The sequence below is a fragment of the Cryptomeria japonica genome, chromosome 3 (assembly GCF_030272615.1).
Source record: "Cryptomeria japonica chromosome 3, Sugi_1.0, whole genome shotgun sequence".
NCBI classification, from domain to species: domain Eukaryota; kingdom Viridiplantae; phylum Streptophyta; class Pinopsida; order Cupressales; family Cupressaceae; genus Cryptomeria; species Cryptomeria japonica.
In genome coordinates, this window is record NC_081407.1 from 404,748,804 (window position 1) to 404,767,836 (window position 19,033).

The following is a 19,033-nucleotide window of genomic DNA, read 5'->3' on the forward strand; positions in this document are numbered from 1 at the left end:
AATTTATATCAAAAGGCACTATCAATTGTAGACGGCTAAAATTGTCATGTTTAATTACATAAGTATTTTATTTATTTAATTATTTTATCCTAAGTCTTCTATTAATTAAATAAATTTTAATTTTTTAAATTAATTCATTTATCCTATTGTAAGCCTTTCCTCATTTAAATAAATATTTTCATTTATTTAAATCATCATTTCCCTAAATTAAATAAATATTTTATTTATTTAATTGCTCCCACTTCCTCTATTAATTAAATAATTTTTTATTTGTTTAATTAATTCATTTACTTTTCACTCTATGACACATGTCATTTATCTCTATAGCATTATTTTATTATTTCTTCTACCTACCATCTTATTATTTTATCATTTTGTATACCTAGCCTTTAATCCTGACCGACCATTTATATTTTTGCTTCTTAATTATATCCCTCCATTTTCTAAAAGGTCTTCTATATAAGAAGATTCTTTCATCTTCATCAATCCTAATACGCAATTTAGCAATTTGCCAATCTAGCATTGGAGCCTACTCTATGCATTGTAGCATTTTTTTAATTTTGCATCCATCATATTTCAAATATTCATTCACCACAGCTTCTTGTGCGTGTGCTTTTCAAAGCATCATTTTTTGAACACAAGATCTTGGGTGATAAAAGTGCAATGGAGTAGATTTTACTCTATGCACGTGTGTTTTAATTAGTTTATTTGGCTTTGCATTGTGTGCGTTTTGTAGGTTCTTTATTGATAATATTCAAGTAAGTCTACATCTTGTCTCATAAGATTTTAGATATATATTTTTCTCTATCCACATCGATAACACTGCATGTTCAAGACAAAGGTCACATTGACAACACAATTGCTTATTCACACATAGCGATATGAGGCCCGCAGGTGGCTATGTTATATACGACACAACAAGTAGTTACCCATACAGTATTCATGACATTCCACTCGATATCATCATTAATAGTAATAAGGAATGATTTCATGGTATTTGCAACAAATTATGGATTATGATCTATCAGGCTTCTTCTCAAAAAGGGTGCATGTGATGTCCCCATCCAAATTATAATACAATCAGTAGACTTTGTTATTGATTGATAAACAAGCATACAAAACACGTATAATGATTCCATCACAATCTACTGCAGAGCGATTCAGTTTGTCCCTCTTTGATGATAATTAATGTCAATAAAGAGCACCAATTCTTTATTGGAAAGACATGTCTCTTTCAAAAGAAGTATCTATTCTAAAGGTTATGTCTCTTAGTTGCTATGGGGATATTATTAATAACCTGGTATGAATTCCTGAATGGAGAAAAATGGACAATAGGAAGGATACAGAGATGAGGAGTTAGTGATGCCAACTAGAGAGGGCTCCATCATCGCGACAATGTATATACAATATCCACTCATCTCACACAACACTCCAGATATCATTTGAAATCGGTATTGGATTATCAAAAACACGTGGTACTCTTCCATTCAGAAACAATGCTAATCTACATTTATGCATACAGTCAGTTCAACATAAACTCTCTTATTTAGATCAATATAGCATATATATAGATCAACAGTTTCATTGCACACATCATCTACAAGAATTGGGATATAAGGTTCATATAACTCATATTGGTTTGATGAGGGAAATTTCCATAAATAACATTTCTACAACTTTCAAATCCAGGAATAATATCTTATTATCTAAGATGCACATCTACATGAAAGACTATAAGGCAACACCCAATTGCATTGATCACTTTCCTCATTACCTAACACATTAAACTAAGGACATTAATATTACTTGATAAAGTACATGATTTTTATTCAAACATTTCTACCAAATAAAAGAATAATATGATTCAATATATATAAAACACAAGCCTCTTATAAGAAAATAGACAAGCCTTAAACATTATTAATAAGGAGACATTACAGTGCAAGTAATATTAAAGCAGGCAGAGGGAGCAAAAACCTAGGAATTTTGGACTTTTCAGTGGACTTCTCAATCGTCCTTGGAAATCAACAACCTGCATGGATAACTAGTGTTAGTGGTAGTCTACATTGGGAAGTAAATGCATTTCAAAACACATAGAATGAACCTACATGTTAAAATATGAAATTGCACTTTAACATTCGATATAAACTAACACCAAGTAATGTATATCACCAAAATTATATGTGTCAGTTTTCCATAGTGCCAGAGCTGTGACGAAGAAAGCGTACAAATGCGTTTGGTATAAAAAGAGAGAAAAAATAATCCAAATCTGATGTCTCCTAATAAGCTTGCACTGAAAAGACAAACATTATTAGTCCATGGACAATGAATACAACAAAAAATAAATAAAGTAAACACAAACATAACAAAAATGAAATTGTCTGTATGTAGGCCATCTTGGATTTTCCTTTCCCACTTCCAATGTAGGCAACCATTTGCCCTTGCAATCATGCAAGCTTGTGCATTGACAATATATCCACATTCAGATTCACCAAACCCCAAAATTAACAGGCTCCTGAATATTTACCTACGACTCTTCTTTTTACAAAATTTTGTACCCGCAACTTTCATTTTTTGCTAGACTTCACAAACGAAAAAACGGCAAAGAAAAAAATCGTGCGAAGAGAACTGATTTTAACATACCTTTCCCAGTTCCACAGGCACCAAACCCTCACCCAGGCTCCTACCGCCACTTGTATAATGCGCGTCTTGCCTTCCCTTTCTGCTCAGTCACAACTGAATAACATTCCTCTTCAATCCCTTTGTAGGTTATGAAAGCTAAGTTCTTGTTTTTCTGTTTCTTGCCTTCCAAATTAATATTTGCATGTTATTGACCACAAGATATGAGTGGATAAACTTTAAATGCGTAGTTATTGACACCCAACCCTGCGTGTTATTGTACAAGTACAACAATGGGAGAGAGCTATCTCCCACTACTTTCCCACCCACCCACCCAAGCCTTCTACGGTCGTAGCCCTAGTGGTTTGCAAAGGATCGATTGCATGTTATACGCACCTTGAAATCCGGTGACATGACGTGTGGTCTGGACATCACTCCGGCGAGTCCACATCTTAAGAGCCCCAACCTACGCAATGTCTCACCATGTCCAGCTCATCACCGCCCATGCATGGGACCACCTGCAAGTGGGCATGGGTATGCATGTTGTCGGTATGACACTATCATTTTGGAGACAAAATAGTTGCATAATCCAGACTTGGTTTTGCAGTCTAGCTGACCGCTAGCAATATGGGCACTTGGCAGATTACGATAGTGTGATCTGTGGACTCTTATCTCCAGAGATGTGACATGGTGTGGACGTCACCTCCACCATGTCCATATTATTTTGGAACAGGTTTAGACGCATCCCGAACGAAGCTATTCTGGCTCCAAAATGGTACTGTCGTACCAATGCAATACATAGTTCAACATACGAATACATGCATACCCATGCCCACTTGCAGGTGGTCCCACACATGACCTCTGATAAGGTGCACATGGCATACACAAGGGCTGTGATGACATGGATCTACCGTAGGTGAGGTCCACACCACGCCATGTCGTATGAGATGAAAGTGCGCATAAAAGGGCGCGACTAAACTGGCTCCAAAATAGGGTTACAAACCTAGTGTTATTGACTTTTTCATAAATTTCTGAAAATTCAAAGCCGCAGCTAATTCTGGGCCAAGGCTAAACTGGCTCCAAAACCACACATTAATAACACAAAAAATTTCAAAAATTATAGATCGTTGATTGTGATCAACGGATTTAGCTATGGCTTTGATTGTTCAAAAATTTCCGAAAGAGTCAATAACATGAGTTTTTTAGCCCCATTTTGGAGCTAGTTTAGTCGCGGACTCGCTCCAATAAGTGGTTATAAACTTCATGTTATTGAATTTTCCCAAAATCATAGATAGTTGATTGTGATCAGAAAAACAAGATGCGACTTTAATTCTTCAAACAAGTCGATAACATGAACTTTGTAACTAAATTTTCATGGCAGTTTAGCCGCTTTTGGGAGATGACAGTTTAGCCGTTCTCGTAACACACACCACAACAACAGAAAAAAGAATGAAAGATAACGTGTATGTCAGTGGCAAGGGCCACAAAGAAAAGACCGCGTCCAGAAAGGAAGAGGCTACTAAGAAGGCTCTTTCATTTTTTATGTCTCAAGCTTAGGGGTTTGCTAAGTAGGCTATTAAGATGTCAATTACGTGTAGGGATGAATGACGGATTATGTTGCCACAACAATTCTGGCTCCATGGAATAGATGGGAATGCATGCATGGTTGTAGCCATTCACACTCCAACCAATTGTGTAGCATAATTCGTTGTGCAACATGTCAAGTTTTTTAGTGTTCCGTTTTCTGTAGTCATCCAATGATGCATATGTCTATGTCTATATGTGTGTGTTTGTGTGTTTGTCATTCTCCCTCTATATATATCATGCAACATATAACTGCCTATGTATATATGTATGTTTATGTGTGTGCGTGTGCGTGTGCGTGTGCATGATACATAGAGAGAGAATAACAAGCACACAAACACAAACATACACACACATGCATATGCATAATTAGTTGAGGAGAGAAACAAAACACTAAAAATACGAACAAAAATGGATTGAATAGGAAGGTTAGTCGGTTGTTTTGGAGCACACAGGCAAGGGAAGACACACATTATACAAGCGACGACAACAACAAGGGTGGACTAGGGTGTGTGCATGATATATATATATAGAATGACAGACACATAATCACACACACATACACACAAACATGCATAATTGGATGAATACATAAACAAAACACTAAGAAACATGACACATTGCAACAAGGCTACTAGGTAGACTTTCATTTTTCATCTCAAGCTTTCAGGTTTAATAAGTAGGTTGTTAACATGAGAGTTACTTGTGTGTAGTGACGAGGAATTGTGTTGCATAGGTGGATAGGAGGTCCGAATATCACATTTATGTGTATATATGTATGTTTATGTGTGTGTGTGCATGATATATAGAGAGAAAAAATGACAGACATAGACACACATATACACATAGACATATGCATTCACATGATTTTTTTCTATGGCATTTTTGTTTCTCTAGTCTACCAAAAATGAAAGAACTTAACTTTCATAACCTGCACAAGGATTGAAGAGGAATACAAATCATTTATGTGTATATATGTATGTTTATGTGTGTGTGCATATGATATATATATAGAGAGAATGACAGGCACAGACACACATATCCACACAAACATATGCATAGTTGGTTGACAACAGGAGCATAACACTCAACAAAGAGGCATTGCAACAATTTCACAATTATAGAAAGCAAGTAACCCGTTGCATTTTATAACTCTTAACATATTGGGCCCTATCATGCAACCTTTCAACAAATAAACCAACATAATTGTGTTTGGTTGCCCCAAGAAAAAAGCGGACACTTTCAAACAATTTGGATTTTAACATACAAAAAACGAAAAAAATTGGCATTTCAACTTTCACAGCTTTGTTCACTATGAAAAACTGGCACATATGGTTAGGAAAATATACAAACCTTTATACTCTTCTTCACCCAACCACCAAACAAACATCGATGCTTGGCTTCCTGACACCTCCACTTGAATGTTGCAAATTAAAAACTAAATTCACTGTGAACACAGTAAGTGTTAGAAAACAAAAAAATTTCCGTGTTATGTGTTAGGGTTTCAACTATTTTCACACAACATGAGGTTTAGTCGAAAGGTTTTTTTAGGCAATTAAAAAAACCATCATGTTATTTGTTAGGGTTTGAACTTACCGCTGGTACCAAACCCTACACATCAATCTCAAGACCTCCTACCCACCTCTGTGCTACAATCCCTCCTCCCTGCACATGAAAAACCTGCGTGTTAGTAGGTGATAACAATAATCCCATACAATTCACGTTATGCATGTGGCCAACTTTGTCCTCACCTTCGCGCAACCATAAACCCTTTGTCCTTTTTCACAACTCCTGCATAGCCTGCGATACAAACATTGGACATACAGAAAAAAGATTTTAGAAAAATCCTGATGAAAAACCCAAGTGTTAGTAGGTGATAACAATAATCCCATACAACTTGCGTTATGCATTTGGCCAACTTTGTCCTCACCTTCATGCAGCCACAAACCCTCTGTCCTTTTTCACAACTCCTGCATAGCCTATGATACAAACATTGGACATACAAAAAAAAGATTTCATAAAAACCCCGATGAGATCTCAAAAAAAAATAAAAATTAATACAATGTATATAGCTCCACTGGATGCGCAACTCCCTCCCTCCGTGATTCGACGACTTCCTGATTCTACTAGAATGATCGAGATTTTCTGGAAATATTTCCCCTGCGGACGCAATGTTTGCCTCGTGGATGCACTTTGCGCACAAAAAAAATAATTCAAGCTTCTTTGCCAAAACTATTGTAAGGTTGTTATCAAGAATACCCTAGAGAAACTAAACAATGTGCATTTCATTCATATGAGGAACATGCGAAGTTAAAATGGAACATTATTTATTTTGATGTTGTTGTTCTTCATGGAATCATGGTAAGAGCTCTCTTGATTAGCAGAATTGTTCGAAAACCATACTATTACATCTATTGAGATTTTCTATATAGGCTTCCTAGAATGCTAAGTTCTTTTGACGTCTTATTAGAATTATCTTATTTGTTATATATAATCACATAGTGATATAGGCAATAGGGACTTCATTATTGGAACTAAAAAAATATTATAGTTATATTTTAACATTTTGTAAGTTGACACTTTTGGGTAATTATTTCCGGTTTGGGATTATAGGATTTATATAGCTACATAATGACTATAGACCTCTTAAATTAAAGAACCCACATAGTTGAACCATCATGTAAACTAAGGGGAGGTACAATAGTTGTGTCAAATGATTGTGTGATTATATAAAAGAGAACTATCATTTAATTCAATGAGATGGAGTTAAGAACCATCTGTAAATATTTTGTATGACATCTCCTACTAACTTATTGTTGACCATTAAGATCATAATTAGTTATAAAAGGTGAGTGCAAATATTATATAGACAACGAACTAGAATAGTATAAAAGTATTAGAGTACACCATAAGGTAGAAGAGGTTAGATGGTTAAGAATGCTATTAGTCATCTTATTGGATGTACATCTTCATACAATGAAATAAAGGACATAGTGTTGTTGTATGTCTTGAGTATGAATTGGACATCAATCATTCTTAATTAGAGCATTAAGGGACCCTAACATTATAATGATAAGTGTAATGGGTGTTGTTCATTCTTGTGAGCTAGTCAATTAAACCTTGTATGACTTGCATTAGGATATAACTCCTTGTATGTGGTAACTATGATTTACAATAATGTATTTGATTTATTGTTTATGTCCCTATTATGGAATAGTGTCTTGGTCCATTGACAAGTGTAGTTTGTGCAAACATAGAGAATTAGGAGATCAATGTAACTTGTGTGTCAAGGAGGTGAACCTATAATAGGATTTACAATATTCTTGTTGAACAATTGTGGTGAAGTCTAATTGGATATCTCAACATACATGAATAGAAGTGATGTGGTATAGGGTTACTAAATTGGGAATTTGTGTGTATGTCCTTTGATAGACCTAGTGAGTAGAACTATATGTGACTTAGATATGTTTGGAAGTAGGTATGTAGGCCCTTGGAAGAAGAATTCCCCTGTGACCTCAAGTCTGTAGGGGAGTGTCTAAGGGGGATAAATACCAAGTTTAGGGGTTGTTCTTAATTTTTTGACCTTCTCTCTTTGGAAGGCTTTAGATGAGGCCGAAATGAGTATTAGATGGTTATGAAAGAGAAGAAAAGTTAATAATTTGTATTTAGTAAATAATTTGCTTTGGAATAATGAGTTGAATGAAGTGAACGGGTTGATTACCTACCTTATGGTTTTTATTGGTTTATATGTACTTGATGAATAGAGGCCATATTGTGTTGGATCGAAGTGATTTTTGGTGCTTGTGAAATTTAATCCCACATCTATAAGACTTTGTGTATATATTACTGGATCAATCAATTGTGATATACTTGCTCCAAATTAGGAACCACTCTTCTAGTTATAGTGTCGAGTACGTATTAGTGTTGACTTTTATGAAAATAGATGGAGTTAGGATCCTACGAGGGCACAGATAGAGATTGTATTCCTCTAACACATAGAATAGCCCTCTCTATTTGAGGTGATCACTAATGGATAAATCTTAACGACCTACTTAAGATAAGCTTAGCCACTTGAGATTGACAATAGTTAAGGAGCATACTATGCCGATAGAATATCAACCATACCACCTAGTTAGTGGATGGATATAGCCAGTTGCACGCAGGTGAGGGATACTCCACATTGATCTAAGGTATTGGATGGTTTTCACTAGGAGCATGTGGGCCTAGGGGCTAGTTGTATGTCAGCGATGGATGTCCTTGTTGCTTATCCGTTCAATAGACTACACAGAAGATAATTTCTAATGAAGAATAGGTATGTAATAAATGGACCAACCTGATATTATAATTCTAGACACATCTTGATGTGGAAAAATTATACTCGATCTTGTTACGATGAGGACAAACACTCGAATAGTTTGGCCAGGGAAAGGAATGTGACCTGTAGTGTAGTGCACAATGCATTGACATTTTATTTAACTGAGATGCACTATGGGAAAGTGATAGTTATCCATTGTAGATGTGTCATTCTCTCACTATGTAAATGCTATTCACTATGTTAATGACACACAATAGAGCTAGTCCCTATGTATATGTGACGTATGCTAGAGCTAGTCATTACGTATATGTGATATGTTTGGGCCAATCATCTTGAGATGTGTACTTGAGTTACTCTGTATGGAATTGGGGAATTGTGAAAGGATACGAACCTTGAGTAATTGTGTATGTTTGTACACTACTTGATGGTAATTAGTTATTGCTATATTACGATTGGACTAATTTTAATAAATGGTTCTAGTTTAAAGAGAGATCAAAGATATCATATGAAAGGAGAGAATGAACTCCCTATAACCGTCAAGGGTGAATTACTAATCCCCCGACTTTCCTCAAAGGGATACGTAGGCAAGGTCATCAAGAATGAATCCTCGAGACATAGGTCTAGGCCTAGTGGGTATATTGACCTCAAGAGCTTACCACCTTTAAGTGAAAGCATAAGTGATGGCATAAAGTTGTCACCACTATGGTGATTGGAGAAATTATGAAGTTGACATTACTAAGATAGATCAAGAATCTTAGTCAATTAATCTGGTACTTGTGAAATTAAAAATAAAAATAAAAACAAGAGCAACTAAGGGAAGTTGTTAGTGCTATTTCAGATGTAGTCCCTAAATCTTACATTTTGTTCTAGATCTTGATAACTACTTGCACTTCAGCTTAAGAGAAATTCTTTTTCTCCTCTTCTCTCCATACTTGACTATAGTAAATAAAATACTTATTCCTCTTATGAATGTAAACATATAATAATTGCAACTCAATTATTACTATTTTTTTGCTAATTGAAATTTTCAAAATTACCAACTTAGCTGGCCAAGCATATTTGATGCAATTTAGAATTGCTATCACAAACATGGTGACAACTCTATCCCACCATTCAAATACATTAGAATGTGACAAACTCCCAAAGTTAGGATTATCTCTAGATACAAGCTTAAAACTTGAGGGTTCTTTCATGATAACCTTGCAACATATCCTTTTTGAGAATTAGAGGCTCCATAGTTTATACACCCATAACAAGAAAGATTCATCGTCCTCTTTGGGTTAAGATCATTAACCTTACTTTAAAATACAACTAGGCTTTGAATACAATCCAATTATGATAGAAGTGTATCTTATTCAATTCAAGTGTTGGTTTCATACCAGCATTAGTGTATCAATGCACACCAAACCATAAAGATAACCTCCTTTTAATATTACCTGCTCTCATATGGTTTCTCTCAAGCATACATCGTCTATACTTAATATGACTAGCTGTTGCTTGTGTCACACACATCTAGGTGATTAGATATTATATTGCTCACATATACAAACATTGATTGGTTTAAGCATATGTCACATATACATAGTAGAATTAGTTATTAAATTATCATGTACACAATGAGAATAATTTAAACAACATATATTCACACAAATATAAACTAACAAAAAGGAAGTGGATGCAACCTATTATATGTGTCATCCCACTACTTGGTTCACTAATACATAATCCCATAATCATATCCCATTTAGAAAAGGAATGTTTGTGCATCCAATATTGAATTGTGAGTACCATCATTTCTCTTAATCCACTACTTCTTATGATGACAATCAAACATCTCATACTACTACTCATCATCACTAGCCAAGGTAGAAGTATAACAATGTTCACTGACCTTAGCGTTGCTAATCTAACTCACCAACCATCCAAATCATCAAACCATTGTATAAGATACATAATCAACATCTCTTTTTGTCATACCATAGACCCAAGTCTAGCAACTATATTATCAATCATACTGAATTAATTATCAAAACAAAAACATCATACATTAGGCAAACACCGCATAGGAGACACACAATTATTCTAATATATCTACACTAATACTGACCACTTGAGATGGGTATATCTTGACATCCATCACCTAAATGGTATTGGTGAAAGCCTATATAAACCTAAAAAATTGGGTAGCCTCAAGCATCTATTGCTTGCATTCTACTGATACAGGAGCATCACTCTTCCTAAATTTTGGTTTATCTTTCTTGTTATGTTTTATTTGTTATGTTAAGCAAGCTTTTAATTTTGGTTTGAATTTGATTTGTTAGTCTTAGTTTTTTGATACTCACTCACCATATAATAAGTGTGTTTTAACCATGATGTTGAGAATGAAATAGACTTCCTATCTCCACGCAAGAAAAAAGGTAGACAATTGATAGAATTGGTTGGCCGGTAGTTATAGACTAAACATAACTAATTAGAGAATGATTAGTTACATGGAATAATGATAAAAGGAAGGAATGTTGTCTTTGAGGGGGTTCGACCATCATGAAAGAGAAAGAGAGGCTTGGGGATTGGTGTAACAACAATTCGATTGAAAGAGTAGAGAGAGGCAAAGACTTGAGAGGTTGATGGTAGAAGTGTGCAGATAAAAATGTTGCAGAGCAGTTCGTGGGAGATTAATAAAAATGGATATGTCTGAAGATAAAACCCCGATCCCTAGAGGGATTGATTTCCTTTTTGTAAAACAAACCTTAGATAGCAATGAATAAGGATTGCAAATCCGTTTCCTTTGAAATAAGAATTGATTTACTATGAGTTTGGCCTGTTATGAGAGTTTGTATTTACGAGTTCTGTTCTGATTCATTTTGCCCAAAAGGTTCTGGTTCCTATCACATCTTATTGCAAATGTGGTTGTAACTGAAAGCATTAGTTAAATTGTAAATGACTATCATTATTCTGTCACACATTGCCACTTGTTGGTTTTTGTCCTTTGTTTGTTAGACGACTACCATCATATTGGTATCAGAGCAATAAGTGATTGGTGATTGAGGTGTGGGCATAATGCCATTGAGAAGAATAAGAAGAGGAGGTGTTAGAGGAGGAGGCCAAATAGGTCATGTTGAAGGAGTTCTAGAGATTGTTAGGCAACTCAGATAACCAGAGGACAACTGAGAGGGGGGGGGGGTGAATTAGTTGTCACTGGATTATAGAACTTTAAGCATTCAAAACCTTATTACTGGAACACATAAACTCAATATCGGAATGCATAAACCAAATACCAAAATATCAGATATAGCAATTAAACACAAACATAAATCACATAACAGTTACCATCTATCCATATCACATGACACCAAGATTTGTACGTGGAAAACTCGATAAAGGGAAAAACCAAAATGGGAAGCCTACCCACAGTCAGATAATACTTCTGTAGTACGTATGTGATTACAATATGAAGGGGCCTGCACATGCAAGAAGGCCAACAACCTAGAGCGCATTGCTCAACACAAAAGGAGCCTCACTGACTACATAAAACATTGGACTACAATTCGAAATGAAGATTGAATTGCAAGTATAACATCTCCTATGCCTGAGTACAGTTCTGATTAGGCTCAATATTAGATGACCTAAACCTCTCTTACAAACCCAATTCGATCACCTATGATCAACCAAAACCTCTGCATATGATTACAACATTATTCACACACAGAAAATCCTATATCCCATAATCCTTTAAGCCCATACATGATCTACAAAGAGATCTTACATAATATTTATACCAACTTGGGACCTAAACAATTAGGTTGGCCACCTAAAAGATAATACAATAAATTCATAACATAAAACCACAATCCAATGATCAACCAAGTCGGCTTAGGCCAAAAATAATGTAAACCAATCATTAAATCCCACCGATAACGCATCAGGATCATCCTCCAACACATTACATAAATCGGTCCATAACCTAGATAACACCGGACCCAAACTAGGTCGCCATAAATTAAATCCAACACCACTGATCAACAGGAACACAAACAAGATAACCGACAACATCTTGATAACCATCTAGAAGCTGCACCAACACCACTTATCACGTGCATCAAAACATCTTCAACAAAGCTCTGTCGGTAAAACCCTTACCGATGACCAAAAGGCTTACTAGAACAAATGATAGATCCCAAGTCACCAAATCCTGAACCAATTGATCATGATACACATCTAAATAGCATGAATGATAGATCCAAACCAATACCACAAACCAAAGCATACCAGAGCATACCAGATCAACATAATAAACCAACCACTCTACCAGAACCAACTGGAAACTGTTAAACAACCAAAACAATCGGTGTTGCCATCAATGACAAAATATCAATGCAAAACATAATCAATTCCTCCAAATTTCCAACAATCTCCCCCTTTGGAATTGATGGGAACACTAGATGTGAAAAAAATCCAAGTGCCAAGAAATTCCAAACAAGTCTCCCCCAAAGGAAGATAGCCAACAATCTCCCATAAGATGATATTACAATGAAGCTCTGAACCAAAATCCCCCTTGACTGATATTCTGTTAAGCTTTGTTTTTCACATATATCTCTTCCCCTTTGACATCAATGCCAAAGAGCTGGCATAAATATCAAAGAAATATCACAAACCTACTAAACCACATAGCTAACTACTCCCCTTGATTAGTAGCATCACCACATCAATCCAGAATGAATAGTAGCTCTGATAATGCATACCTGACTGATGCCAATCAACAACATTCAGGTCTCTACCGGAGGGGAAGAAACCCCCAATTTGTCTTTGAAATACTCAAATGATTCTTTAGGAAAAGGTTTAGTGAAGATGTCTGCAATCTTCTCTTTAGTGTTCACATAAACAAGTCTGACTTCATTTGCTTCCACCTTTTCCTTCAAAAAGTTATACTTGATAGATATGTGCTTTTTCTTAGAATGAAATACTAGATTCTTTGATATATCAATAGCACCAGAGTTATCATAGTGAATGACTACTAGTTCATTACAATCCACCTTTATATCCTTCAACATTTGCTTCATCCATAGAAGTTGCGTACAGTTAGTAGCAACAACAACATACTCAGCTTTAGTAGTAGATAAAGATGTACATGACTGCTTCTTGATGATCCATGAAACAAGTTTCTTTCCAAGAAAGAAATCTCCATCGGATGTGCTCTTCCGGTCATCAACATCGCCAGTCCAATCTGCATCTGTATATCCACATAATGTAAAGTTATCATTTTTGGGATATACAAACCATATTCAGTTGTTCCCTACAAATACCTGAAAATCCTTTTCACCACACTTACATGGTTTTCTCTCAGATCACTCTGATATCTTGATACTATACAAACTCCATTCATTATATCTGGTCTAGTCTGAGTCAGATATAACAAACCTCAAATCATAGACTTATACCTTGTAGGATTTATCGGCGTAGATGCATCATTCTTTGTCAATTTCTCACTTGTAATCATAGGTGTACCCACTGGTTCAAAATTTTCCAACCCAAATTTCTTCAACAACTCTCTAGCATACTTAGTTTGACAGATGGAAATACCTTTATCAGTTTGAGTAATCTGCAAACCTAAGAAAAATCTCATCTCCCCAATAAGAGACATCTCAAATTCATTCTTCATATTGTTAGAGAATTCCATACACAACTTATCTTCACCTCCAAAAATGATATCATCAACAAAGAATTCAATAATTAATATGTCATCATCAGTGATCTTATAATATAAATCACTGTCAACATTACCTTTAGTGAAACCAAGCTTCAAAAGATATTTATTCAGTCTTGCATACCAAGCTCTAGGGGCTTGTTTCAATCCATATAAAGCTTTCTTTAACCTGGAAACCATGTTGTTGTCATCTGAAAGTGAAAATCCGCCAGGTTGCCTAATATAAAATTCCTCTTCAAGATCTCCATTCAGAAATGCACACTTGACATCCATCTGATAAATCTTGTAGTTCTTATGTGCAACATAAGCAAGGAATAGTCTCACAACTTCAATCCTAGCTACCGGTGTAGAGGTTTCATCATAATCAATTCCTTCCTTTTGAGAATATCCTTTACAAACCAATCTAGCTTTATTCCTCACCACTTTTCCATCTTCATTCAATTTATTCCTAAAAACCCATTTAGTTCCAATAAAATTCTTATTTTTAGGCCAGGAACTAAAGTCCATGTGTTATTCTTTTCTATTTGACCTAATTCTTCTTCCATAGCTTTCATCCAACATTCATCTTTACAAGCTTCACTTATCGATGTCGATTCAACTTGAGAAATTAAACATACCTCATCAGTTGCCAACCTTCTTCTTTTCATTACTCCTTTGCTTTTGTCTCCAATGATCTGATCTTCTGAATGATTCAACCTTACATACCTAGGAGTCTTCTGATTTTCTATTCCTCTGTCCTGATCTTCAGTTACTATTAATTTTCTGAGACTACCAGAGTATCTGGTTCAACATTCTATTCTGATGCAGGTGATATCGGTTTAGTTATGATCATTTCCATTGCCGGTTCCTTCTCATAAGTTCTTATTTGACTTTTGTTTTGCTCATCCACCTTGACATTTGTGGTCTCCATAATTCTCTGCAATCCTTTGGTATAACATCTATATGATTTACTTTCATTAGAATAACCAAGAAATATTCCTTCATCACATCTAGGATCAAACATTCCATTGGAATCATCTCTTTTGATATAACATTTACTACCAAAGATTATGAAATACTTAATTGTTGGTGTATGACCAAACCATAACTCATAAGGTGTCTTACTAATGTCTCCTTTGATATGAACTCTGTTGAATGTGTATACTGCCGTGCTTACAATTTCTCTCCAATAGATACGAGGCAGATTAGCTTCCATCATCATAGTTCTAACTGCATCCAAGATAGTTATGTTCTTCCTTTCCACAACTCCATTCTGCTGAGGTGTCCAGGATGCAAATAACTGTCTCCTTATCCCATTCTTTCACAATAGCTGTTAAATTAACTGGATGTGAATTCTCCAACATGATCTGGCCTTAAACATTTACTATTCAATCCTGTCTCAGTCTCAACTTTAGCTTTAAAAATTTTAAGCTTTTCAAATGCTTCAGACTTCTCCCTTAGAAAAGTAACCCACACCATTCTTGAATAGTCATCAATGATTAGCATGAAATATCTATCACCTTGAAAACTTTTGATTCTAGCAGGACCACACAAATCAGTATGAATAAGATCAAGAACATCATTAGATTTGTCTTGTATGCTCTTAAAAGTAGTTCTGACTTGCTTTCCCATTTGACATTCCTTACATACTAGATTATAGGGCTTTACAATCTTAGGTATATCTCTAACTGCCTTTGTAGAACTGATCTTCACAATGCACTCAAAACTCACACGAAACAACCTTTTATGCCATAGCCAACTCTCATCAATTTGTGCAATCAAACATATCTTCTCACCAGAGTTCAAAAGAAAGATATTACCTTTAGTCTATGTACCGGTTGCTATCTCCAATCCAGATCTATTGATAATCTTGCATTTTCCATCCTTGAATTGTAACTAAAATCCCTTATCCACCAACTATCCTACACTAAAAAGATTATGCCTTAAACCTTCAACATAATAAACATTATCAGTGTTATACTTACCATCCAATGATATTGTTCCTTTTCCCTTAATCATACATGCTTTGTCATCTCCAAATCTAACCAGACCACCATCAAATTCTTGCAAAGATAAGAACTTCCTTTTATCTCCAGTCATATGATGTGAACATCCACTGTCAATTACCCATTCATCCTTGTCTTCAATTTTAGCAACAAGGGCCTTCTCTTCAGGTACTAGATCATTTTTCTTGATAGCCAAAAATGCCCATTCCTTTCCATTGCTAGATCCACTAGTCGAATCTTGTGCTAGTTCATCATTAGAATTAGTCACACCTTCCTCATCAACATAATAGCATGATTTTTTCTTTGCTTCTCCTGTACTTATGCTTATTCTGATAATCATGGTTGGGCCCAAAAGATCTTCTAGCTCTTTCCTCAAATCTTGAATTCCTTTGAAGACATATAGATGCAAAATGACCTATCTTATTACACGCAAAGCATTTAAAAGGTGATTTTCTTTCATACTTACTTCCTGTCAGTCCTTTAGGTACTCTTCTAGAAAATAAGGCTTCAAGTTTCTCAAACCCTTCATCTTATTTTTTCATATCCTCTAGTTCCTTCACATATAAATATTTCCAATCACTCTTGCCGGTAGATGATGTAGATGCATGAAAAGAAGGTTTAGATTTTATAGCTCCAGAAGGTCCAAATTCCTCAAGCTCAAAAGGCGATAACTTCTCAACCAAGGTATCCCTATTAGTAGAGGTGTTTTCCATAGTTCTCAACTCATTAATTGCAGTAGCATTCATCTTATAAGCCAGTGGAAAAGCTCTCAGAACTTTAGAAACTCTTTCATCTTCGCTCAAAGATCCACCACAACATTGAATTCCCAGAACAATCTCATTAACTCTCTCCATAAAAGCAGTAATCCTTTCATCTTCTTCCATCTTCAGGTTCTCATACCTTACCCGGTAACCATAAAGTTTAGCAATTTTAACAGTAGGGTCACATTCATTCAGAGTCTCCAATTTGTCCCATATAGCCTTTGCAGTTGATTTGTCAGTTAGTCCCATAATTTGCTGATTAGAAAGTACACACAAAAGGGCTTCTCTAGCTCTACAATCATTCTCAAGCTCTTTATCCAAAACCTGCCAAAGGAGGATTGCCAGATGTTGGATTAAAAAGTGTAACACCTTTCTCAGTGAACTCCCAAATCTCTTTTCCAAGACATCTCAGATGATTCTCCATCTGAATCTTTCATACCTTGTAATTTGTTCCATCAAGCCTAGGAATTTCTCTCTAGAAAACAACATCAGATGAACTTGATGAACTTGCACTGTTAGACACCATAGGATTTTACTCAAGCGGTTAAGCTTCTGCAGAGAGGACCAAGCTCTGATACCAATATTTAGACAACTTAGATAACCAGAGGACAACTGAGAGGGGGGGGGGTTTGAATCAGTTGTCATTGGATTATAAAACATTATGAATTCAAAACCTTATTACCGGAATACATAAACTCAATACCGGAATGCATAAACCAAATACTAGAATAGAAGATATAGAAATTAAACATAAACATAATTCACATAACAGTTACCATCCATCTATAACACATAACATTAAGATTTGTACGTGGAAAACCCGGTAAAGGGAAAAACCAAGGTGGGAAGCCTACCCACAGTCAGATAATACTTCTATAGTAAGTATGTGATTACAATATGAAGGGGCTTGTACATGCAGGAAGGCCAATGACGTAGAGAGAACCGCTCAACACAAAAGGAGCCTCACTGACTACATAAAACATCAGAATACAATCCAAAATGAAGATTGAACTGCAAGTATAACATCTCCTATGCCCGAGTACAGTTCCAGTTAAGCTCAATACCAGAGGCCTTAAACCTCTCTTACAAACCCAATTTGATCACCTATGATCAACCAAAACCTCTGCATATGATTACAACGTTATTCGCACACAAATAATCCTATATCCCATAATCCTTTAAGCCCATACATGATCTAAAAAGAGATCTTACATCATATTTATACCAACCCGAGACCTAAACAATTAGGTCAGCCACCTAAAAGATAATACAATAAATTCATAACATAAACCCATAGTCCAATGATCAACCAAGTCATCTTAGGCCGAAAACAATGTAAACCAATCATTAAATCCCGCTGGTAACGCATCAGGATCATCCTCCAACACGTTACATAAACCGGTCCATAACCTAGATAACACCGAACCCAAAATAGGTTGCCATAAACCAAATCCAACACCATCGATCAACAGAAACATAGACAAGATAACCAAGAACATCCTGATATCCATATAGAAGCTGCACCAACACCACTTATCACGTGCATCAAAAGATCTTCAACAAAGCTCTGTCGGTAAAACCCTTACCGATGACCAAAAGACTTACTAGAACAAATGATAGCTCCTGAGTTATCAAATCCTGAACCAATTGATTGTGATACACATCTGAATAGCATGAATGACAGATCCAAACCAATACCATAAACCAAAGCATACCAGATCAACATCATAAACCAATCTACTCTACCAGAACCAACCGGAAACCGGTAAACAACCAAAATAGTCAGTGTTGCAATCAATGACAAAACATAATCAATTCCTCCAAATTGCCAATAGAGATGTTGTAGAAGCTAGCCACACATATGGATGCCATGAAACATGCACAACAAATAGTAGCAGTTGATGATGTTAGTGAGGTTGAAGACAAAGAGGAACCTCAAGTTGATGGTGAAGACATTTTAGTAGAACCAAAGGGATTTGAAGAGAGATTGTTAAGAATGGTAATGAGTGTGGTATCCAAACCAAAAATTGAGGTCCCTACATATTTTGGGTGTTTGAATGGTGAAGAA